The sequence below is a fragment of the Chinchilla lanigera genome, unplaced genomic scaffold (assembly GCF_000276665.1).
Source record: "Chinchilla lanigera isolate Chin_1 unplaced genomic scaffold, ChiLan1.0 scaffold00020, whole genome shotgun sequence".
NCBI classification, from domain to species: domain Eukaryota; kingdom Metazoa; phylum Chordata; class Mammalia; order Rodentia; family Chinchillidae; genus Chinchilla; species Chinchilla lanigera.
The window spans coordinates 16548855-16559280 of record NW_004955421.1 but is presented as its reverse complement, the minus strand read 5'-3'; positions in this window follow the sequence as shown (position 1 = coordinate 16559280).

Genomic DNA, 10426 nt, shown 5'->3' with positions numbered 1-10426 from the left:
TAAATAATGAAAGTCTTCAGCTACGAGGAAGGAATTCTCTGGAGAGTGTAAATCATAACAAACCCCCAAATTCTTTTTATTTCAAACCCACCTTCTTCAAAAATACATTGAAGGTGACCGTGATCCAAAAGGAACATACAAAATGCCCAACCCTCAGGATCATACTAACTCCAACCATTCAAAACAGAAAGGAGGGAGAATAAAAATGATCAAAATGCAGTATGTCTATGCACTAATTCACCAGGAAGAATGTAATTACTAGGTACTACAAACACACAGCAAACAAATTTAAAAGAAAGAAAGGAGCATGATTATTTACCTCCAGGACAAGAAAGTTTACTCTGAAGGTATCTGAAACAGCCTAAAAGCTTTCTCTTAAAAGCTATTATTCTCAAAATGTCATGTGGATAAACTGATCTAGTCCGCCAAACTAAAACTGCAAATGCTCAGGAGGAATGGGAAAGGGGCGGGACTCAGGGGTGCTGAGGTACACCCGGGCAGGGGCAAGAACTTTTTGCATGCTACTGCACAGGACAGTGATTACGGGTGGCAGTAACGCACTGCAAACTCGGGAAGGTGGAAGAAAGGGTTTTAATGTTTTCACCGTAATGGAAGAACGAGAGAGAAATATGTTTAGCCTGATTTAAACACTACACAATGTATACATGTACCAAAGCACCACATGGTGGCCCATTTAATGTATATAATTTTTGTTTTTCGTGTATCAGTTAAAAATAAATTTAAATTTTTTAAAAATGCAGATTTTCAGCTCTACCTCTAGAGAGTCAGGCAGAGCAGGTGTGGAAGAGGGGGCGAGAAATCTGCACAAGTGATTCTGACGCCGACCCTAGGAAACACTGAATTTACGCTCCCACCAGAGCCAGGGCCCAGATTCCAACGGTCACTTTTCTCGGATGTGGTTTTAATCCTTTCATCCCACTCCTGTGCAAATCTCAATCTTAATCCCTCTTCCACACCACACACACACACCCCACCACCACCACCACATCAGTCCTAAATTAAAGTGTGAACATTTCCTGGAGGTAGCAGACAACTGCAAACCACAGCTGACTGGGCTGGGGATACACACATGCCTGGAGTTGGGCCAATCAGATCCTCTAGCTTCTTTCCCAAAGAACTTGCAAGTGAGAGTCCAGTGAAATCACACGGCATTCAAATGCAACTAATACTTAGTGAGGCACCACTTACTAAGGCACCACTAATACTTAGAAAAGTAGCAAGGCAAAGAGAAAGTGTGTTTATTAATAGTGCAAATTATAAGTAAATGCCCCAAAGCAAAAGAGCTAAAAATCTGATGCTCCCACAGTGGTTCTCTGTTCCCACGGGCCTCACAGACTGCAGGTATCTCATTTCACTTACTGATCATCGCTAAGACTTTTAAAGGAAATTTGACCTGCAGGCCATTTTTACCTGACATGCCAACTTCCAAAGCTAGCCTCCAGGTAAGATGCAATTTCACTCAAGGAGGACACCACAGGTCCACTCAGAACTCAAGGTCAGCAGCTCAGAGCCAACGAAGCAGGCGGGGTGAGTGTGCAGAGACCTGGCAAACGCATGCACAGCAAGCAAAGAGACAAGAAACACTCTAGTGATTGTACTTCCTGCTTCTGCTGCCTTCTGAGATATGGCTGCATTCCAAGGCTCTGAGAATAAGCCCGGCACCCTTCTCACCACTACCACGCTGCCCTGCCCTCCTCTTCTTGGCTTGTCTCTTCGCTACCTGCAACATCAAGACTCCAAATCAGAGCACTAAGCACAAACAAGACAATCCAAGACAGAACTCCATCCTCAAAGTCTCAGAGACCAAGCGTGACCCTTCGGGGCAGTCGTGAAGGACCAATTGCGGACTTACTGTCAAGGCAGTCTGTAGGGAGAGACAGAAAATAAAGCACAGCCCAAACACAGTAAGACACAAGAAGGGCAATGCAGGGAGAGAGAGGTGTCTTATTTATGGAAGGATTCCAGTTCCCAGTTTCCCCACATATCCCATGACACAACTCTAAATCATTCCAACAAATTCCCCTCTGCTCCTTCTAACCAGATAATCCCGCTAAGTGTATTTTTAAAATATTTCAGGCCCAAAAAGGAAATTTTTCTGGACTCTCAATAACTGGCTTGTGACCCAGGAACTGGAGAAGAATGCCCTCCTCCTCCCTTACCCCACTGCGGGCATGGTCAGCGCCTTCGCCTCCACACACAGGCACCCCAGGCAGCCGCTGGCAGGGTCCTCTTCGGACAGACCCTGAATTGTACTACCCTGCACAGTTTAAAGTACTTTATGGAAACAGTGCTAAAATCAGGATTCTTTTCAACCACACCATGAGTCATAAATAAAGAGCTTATATTAATCACTTGAGCGCTACTAAATTGCATTTTTTTTCTTGTTTCTTTTTTGGGGCAGGGGGAAGCTGTTGTTCTGTCTTGGAAAAGCACAGGAAAGATAGCTTCCAGTAGATAATTCACACATGTAAAGGATGGAAATGTACGGGTGTCAGAAACTGACCCGAACTGCGGCAGAGGCATACCAAAGCGGCCTGCCACTCCACAGCAAAGGTGTGAGAGGACCACTGCACACCTTCATGAGCCATGATGCAAGCACTGTGTGAAGATGGTCCATCCGTGAGACCAATGGGATGAACCAGGAATAGACACCCTCTACGTGTCCCACTTCCCCCAGTATCAGCACGGGCTGAACAGTAACCAGGAGAGTCATGCAGACATACAAGAGTGACTTACCTCCCCAGCCGCCTCTACCCCTTGCCCAGCTGAGCCGTGGAGGGAAGGCCTAGTGAGCATCCACTGACAGGGATGGAGAGGTGCAAAGGCAATCAGAGCGCTGACTCTGAGAGAGCAAGAGCTCTCTAAGCAGAAGGCGCCATGGGGCTTTAACTTCCCTGAAGGTCCTAACCAAGTCCAGGGCACTAAATGAAACAAAGAAGCTCTAAAAAAATAGTCACTGCAGAGGGTTTAAGTGGTGCACAGCCAACCCGCCTGCTGAAAGACGGATGATACCCGGAGAGCCCAGCAGCCAGCGAGGCGGCCTCAGTTCCAGCTGGATCTCAGGTCAAGGGGTGGCTGAGCCATCGCCTTCCCAGCAGAAGTGAGTCACAGGAAAGTCTGAAAAGGAGGCAAGGTGGTGGATTTGTTTTTCCCCAGGCACACTGGCTTAGCAGTGGCTGAGCAGTGTGGAAAAGAATAATAGGAGACAATAAAGGAAGTGACCATTTGGAAAGACAGCATCCTCCAGCAAGGTAGTTGATGAGGTAGGGCCAGCGGCAGAGTCAGGAACCATTACGAAGTGACCAGCCAGCCAGGACAATGAAGGCTAACTTGTCTCGTCCTGATGGGCCCGGCAGGCAGGAGGTGGTTTATACACACCAGGTTCTAGAACAGAAGCGGCCAAAGGCCCAGCCCTGGCAGCCATGTGAGTGACTTGCTTCAGCCTCTTAAATTTTTAACTGCCTCGTCCATGAAGTAGGGACAAGAATAACAACCCCTTTCAAGGTTGTGAAGATGTATTTAAAGTTTTTAGTAACAACAGCACAGGGGTGACAAATTTCTGATCTGTAGGCCATCTAATCCTCTGACCATCTGCTTTTTACAGACAAAGAGTTAAGACAGATTTTTACATTCTCAAGTGACAAGGAGAAAAAGAAAATAAGAATAGTATTTAGTGACACATGAAAATAAAATTTCAGTGTGCATAAAGTTTTATTGGAACACAGCCATGCTCACCTACAGACTGTCTATGGCTGCTTTTGCTCCCTTAATGGCATAGAAATTCATGGTCTGCAAAGCCTGAACATTTATACCTGGCCCTATACAGAAACATTTGCTGGCCCTCCATCAGCTGACACAAAACATTATTATTAGCTGTGCTCACTTTACAAATAATTTCAGAGACATACTCAAATCCTGTTGTTGAGATGTAATTCACATACCATAAAATTCAACCTTTTAAACTATATGATTGAATGGTACTGAGTCCATTTAAGTGCTGTAAAACTATCTCCACAATTTAAGTTTGGAAATTTTACCACCCACAAAGAGACACCCTGTCCCCCTGGGCAGTCACTCTCCATCCCTTCTTCCCCAGCTCCTGGAAAGCTATCTCAAAAGATTTGCCAATTTTGAATATTTCATATAAATGGAGTTATATGCTATATGATCTTTTAGTATCTAGATTCTTTCAGTTGGCATAAGACTCACCACGATGTAGAATGAATCACTATTTCATTCCTTTGTGTGGCCATGTAATATTCTACTGTCTGCATAAGTTATATACTATTTATTTATCATTTCATAGACATTTGGATTCTCTCTATTTTTTGACCATTATGAATAACTCTCCCATGAAAATTCCCCTGGGTACATATCAAGGAGTAGAACTGCTGAATCACATGGTACCTCTATTCTTAACCTCTTAAACATTAAACTGCCTGCCAAAGAAACTAACCCATTTCACACCCCACCAATAATATTCAAGAACTCCAACCTATCCACACTTTCACAAACATACTATTGTCTTTTTTCCTGTAGCTGTCCCAGGAGGTACAAAACGGGATCTCCCTGTGGTTTTGATCTGCATTTGCCTAATGACTAACAACGAACATCTTTTCATGTGCTTACTTGTCTTTTCTGCATCTTCTTAGGAGAATGTCTATACATAATTTTCCCTATCCTTTAACTGGGTTCTATTTTATTGTTGAGTTATAATAGGTATTCTTCATTGTTGCTGTTGTTGTTTGTTTTGGCTTTTGGGTACTAGGGATTCAACCCAAGGAGCACCGAGCTATACATCCCCAGGCATTTTTATTTTTTTTACTTTGAGACATGGTTTCGCAAAGTTGCTCAGGCTGACCTTCAACTTGTGATTCTCTTGCCTCAGCCTCCCTAGAACCCACGATTACAGGTTTGTATGTAAGGGACTGTATGCCAAGCTATAGGAGCTCTTTATATGTGTTGGATACTACACCTTTACCAGCCAAATGATCTGCAAATATTTTCTCCTGTTCTATGGGATGTCTTTTTCTTAAAGAATCTTTTGAAGCACAGAAGTTAATTTTGATGCAGTCCAATTTACATATTTTTTTCTTCATTGCTTGTGTTTTTGGTGTCGTATCTTAAGAAATCACTGCCTAATCCAGGATTGTGAAAATATACTCCTACGAATTTTTTTAAGAGTTTTAAATGCCTAGTTTTTGGGGGGTTCTTTTTTTTTTTTTCCAGTACCGAGAATTGAACTCATGACCTTGCACTTACCAGGCAGGTGCTATGCCGCTGAGCTAAATCCCTAGCCCCCGAATTTTAAATGCTTCGCTCTTACATCCAGATCTTTGTGAGGTAGGAGTCTAACCTCACCCTCATATGTGCAAATCCTGCTTTCTCACTGTTATTTATTAAAAAGACTATTCTATTGCCCATTGAACTGGCTTAGTATCCTTGCTCAAAGTCAATTAGAAATCTAAGGGTTTTGTTTCTGGGTCTCCCCAATCTTTTCTACTGATCTTTATTTCTATTCTTATTCTATAATTCTATATACTGACATTATATACTTACACTATAAGTAAATTTTTACATCAAGAGGTACAAGTCTCATCATTTCTCAACCTTTTGGCTAAGATCAAGTAAAGAGGTATAAGTCCTTCAACTTTGCTCTTTTCAGGAGTGTTTTGGCTATTCTGGGTTCCCTATGTTTTCGTATGACTTTTAGGATCAACCTGCCCATTTTTGGAGGGGAAAAAGACACACAGGATTTTGCTAGGGATTGCACTAAATCTGGAGATCAATTTGGGGGAATACTGACATGGTAACAATATCGAGTCTTCCAATATATGAGTGAAGGACATCATTCCACGTATTTGGATCTTCTTTAACTTCTTTCAACAGAATTTTGTAGTTTTCAGTACATACATTTGTACTTCTTTATTAAACATATTCTCAAGTATGTCTGATACTACTGTAAATGAAATGACTTGAAATCTTTTTTCATTAGTATAAATTTTAAGTTGGAATTACAGAAGGACAATGAGTATGTGTTGAAGAAACAAAGACCAAGTGTAACAGAAACCTAAAATAAAAAGAAAGGTAGACTTCAAGATACAGCCTGTCAAATTCACATCAGACTGGAAGCCTCCTCAGGGTAGGTACAGTGTCTCACCTACACACCTAGCAGACAGGAGGTATCAGGAAACACCTGCAGAATGAATAAAGTTTAACAGCAATAAACACTATCAAATCTGTGTTTTCTACTTTAGGCAGTACCATGAATATGCTCTTAAATCTTCATTTTCCCAAGCCATCGGTTAGTTCTAATGATGCAGATTGCAGATGCTACTGACTATAATGGGTAAAATATTCTCATACCAAAAGACAAGTTTGATGAGGACTCTCAACAATTGACAAGCTCCCCTTTTAGTTTTTCCAGCTAAAATACTGAAGAAAATGACATCAGACAAGTAAGTAGGAGGGATGCACCTAGGTATTCCGCGAACAGCACCAGTCCTCATGACAAAGATGTCAGTGGAATATAAAGACAACGCTAAGGCTTGCACAGTCCTAGTCCCCTTTAGAGAGGTTAATTTACGATGTTTTAACTTTATGATGCAAGCAGTATGCATGTGGTACAAATCATACTTGGAATTTTGAATTGTAACCTGTGAACTGTGACCTCTGATGGCAAGAGAAGAGATGCTGCAGAAGGTGCCAGAAGGTAAAAGAAAGAAACAAGAGGAGGAAGAAAAGGGCAAGAAGCACAAACCTGTAACCTGTCATGACCACACCATGGCCAGTACGGTTCCTGGTCCCCTGGCAGTGATTCTGCTGAGAATTGTTCAACTTTGTGACGGTTTAAAGCGACATGCATGCAGTAGCAGTCACATTTGAAATTCTGAGCTGTGATCTTGTCCCAGGCTAGCATTACAGGTTCACCGAGCACTATATGGAGCAGCTCTTAGTCAGTCATGTGATCATGACAGCAGTGACTCTAACAGTGCACTGTCTTGCTAAGTTAAGGTACTCAGTAGGTTAAATGTATTAAACACATTTTCTCTTATGGTATTTTTAACCTACAATGGGGTTTATCTGGACATAATTCCACTGTAAATCAAAGAGTATCTGTACTATCGCAGAGACCTGGAAATATTCAGAGGGCAACTTTCCCAAGGCCTCCCACCTCCAAACTGTCATGGCTGGTACTGAAACACAGGTCACCTGACTCCACATGTGCTTGCTATGCTGTGCATAAATACAAATTAAGGCACAGAATGAGTGCTTATTGGCAAGTGTGACAAGTATCCAATTCCCTGATACAGTGATGAGTATGTTCGTTACTTCTGAACCCAAATACAAATCAAAGTTTGGAAGAAAGCAACTGTTCTTACACCATCTTAGTCCAACCAGTTAAAGTAGGAAATCCATAACAAAAAGATGGAAAATATCCTGCCGTTTAAAATCACACAAACCACGAAGCCTGCGAGTAAGCTGTTTCTTGAAGTCACTGGGCAGTGCGGATCTGAGTCCCGGATGCGTTTCAAAGCCAACACATACCTGTGAACAAGGCCCTTGTTGCAGTAAACTGCCCTGCCCTCATTTGCAAGGCCTTTGCCCACTCTGAGTCTACCGATTTGCTCTTCTTCTAAATTTCCAATTACCAGGTAATCAACTTTCACTGCACACAACTTCTTTCCTCTACCAAAGCCACTCCTCAACAACCAGTCTCAGCTCAGGTTAAATGAAAAGAGTACATGGGCGTATTTAGAAGTGCTCTTGATCAGAAAGCCGTTTCTTCTGAAAAGAAAAAAAGAAAGGTATGGGAGCTGGGTGGAGAGATTTGCTTTGATAAAGTACTTTTTGAGCCCCTTCTCCCCAGGCTGGTCCATATTCTAAATCATTTCCTTGCTTTCACATAGTAAATTTTCTGCTACATGTCTAGATATGCTGGAGATCAGGTTACAGTGTGAAGGACAAAAGATAAAAACAATCTGCATACTTCCATCTGGCTCTTCAGAACAAAGTCTAGAGATTTGAAATGTGAGCAGAGAAGCCTGCTCCTCTCCCTGTGCAACAGACATGGCAAAATGTCACAGAAACAAATCTTTCAAGAGAATCCGAGCTGCTGGAATGCATCATTCACCAAAATTGCTCTGAGAGCACTGAAAAAAAAAAAAAAAAAGTTAAGACAGGACAGTGAATACAAAAATCCTCTTTTGTAAGTCGATGAAAAGTTGAGAACAGACCAATGTATTTAGAAAGTCCACGCTAGAGAGATCCTGTTCTTTTTGTTGTCAAATGACTCCTATTTAAAGAGAGAGAAAAAAACTACCACCTTCTAGATATTTATTAACACAGTCTTGCCTAGTTCTCAGGACTCAAAAATCAACACTCAAGGTTTAACTGTGGCCAAACTATTCCTTTGCCACGTGGCACCGTGCCACACAAGCCAGATTTTTACAGTATGAAAGTAACCAGCAGGTCCAATACAAACACAGGCTTTCCAATATATAAAATTTAAGAAAAGCCAGGGTCTGTGCAAAAAACATTACACTGGTTTATATATCACAATCATGAGGTTTAAGCAGAAACGCAGCATTAAAATAATTTACAAAATGGCTCAACAATGAACATTTTCCTCCATGAAAAAACAACACCCTTAATGTTTTTCATATGGCACATAAATTTTACAATACCTGCAGGAATATTTTCATTGGTTCAACCAACACCATTGGTCTTTTTAGCTCTTAAGCATATTACAATTCTTGCCTTTTTATGGCATTTTTGTTGTTGTTTGCACCCAATGTAATAAGCTTTTGAGAACAAGAAACAAACCACAATAAAAAGAAAAAAGGACTACCCTTGGTGACTGCAACTTTCACGAGAGGGGTGGGGGCAGAGCGATTTGAATCCCGCTTTTATAGCTGCTATCTTGATGCAATTAGTGTAAAATAATTGTCTGTGCAGGCCAAAGTGGAGGCTAAGTTGAGGCACTTGAATGCATTCCCGAAAACGAGTTCCCTGCCTCTCCCTTCAGCCTGCTGCAGCAGATGTTGGCTGTTAAGGCGCGCAGACGACACAGTTCATGACTTCTCTAAGACGGCTGTGTGCCACATCTGCAGTTGATGAAATGGAGAGCAGGAGTGTGGCAGACACACAGAGGAGAGCGCGAGTGAGGCAGGCAGGCGCGCACTGGGCCAAAGGAACTGTCTTGAAGACTGGCCTAAAAATAGACACACACTCACACTCCTCCTCCCTCCACAGCCAGCTCATAAAACCAGGCCTGCCTGTCCTATTATGGAGTCAGCCTATGGCAGACACTTCCTGCGTCGGACTCTGCCTGCGGATAACACAGGAGCACAGGCAGAAGCGGAGGGAGGCAGGCGGTGCCGCATCCTCGAGTGCAGCTCCGCTCTCCGAGCCTCGGTACAACTGGGCTGTGGTCCAAGTTCAGCTGGGCCCCCAGAGAAAGGCAATGCTTGTGTTTAGCCCGCACAATACTGACATAACATTAACAGATTTACATATGCAAAACTGTGAAGCAACAGGCATTCCCCCTCAATTGACCCACAGCTTGTAGTGTCTGCCGAGTTATTCCCCGCTTCGGCTCTGTAACCAAGTGGGCGGCATGCGAATACCATCTGGGTACCACTTATTGAAAGCTGGCAGTCGCTCTGTAATAGGCAAGCTGGCAATAAGAGGGAAGGGAATAAATTGCATCATTTAGTTAACATCCACTTGCTTTGCGGCTGTTAAAAACCCATGACTGAATAATAATTTGGTTATTTCTTTTGCCAGAAACTGCTGTCAGCCAAATTGTACTACGCATGCTGCAGAAGTCGACTTGCAAAATTTCCACTTGAAAAGGGACTGAGGAGGAGGAGCGGGTGAAATGGGCACCAGTCTCTGCTTGTGAACAGGGGTGACTCCTGCTGAACGGTGGCTCTGTGTCCTCCCAACGTCCCGGTCACCCTGAATTGGGTGGACACCAAGCCCTGGTGAACCGTCCAGCCAGAAGGAAGCTGTGATCGGCAGTAAAGCCCTCAAGTAGCTCACATCCAAGGGTATGTGTGACAAAAGACATCTCTGCGGCTCCGAGCTGGCCACAGAGGCAGATGCGGCCAAGCAGAGCTTGCCCTGGAGTTCACATCCCCTGGCTCCCCTCTCCAAATAAGCAGGGTAAGCTGGCTGAAGGGAACCTGAGTGCTGCCAACTTTAGTTCCCCGACTTGTGTACCTACAGCACGTGGCATCTTTCTAGTTTACTCGACGGCGTTCAAACACAATTAACAAAGAAGATGATGGAAACCTTAGACCACACGTAAAGGTAGAAATGATTTTCAGTAAAATCCCCCATGTTTGAAGTGGTTCTCTTTTGGATATATTTGTAAAGATACAAAATTCTCTTATTTTAT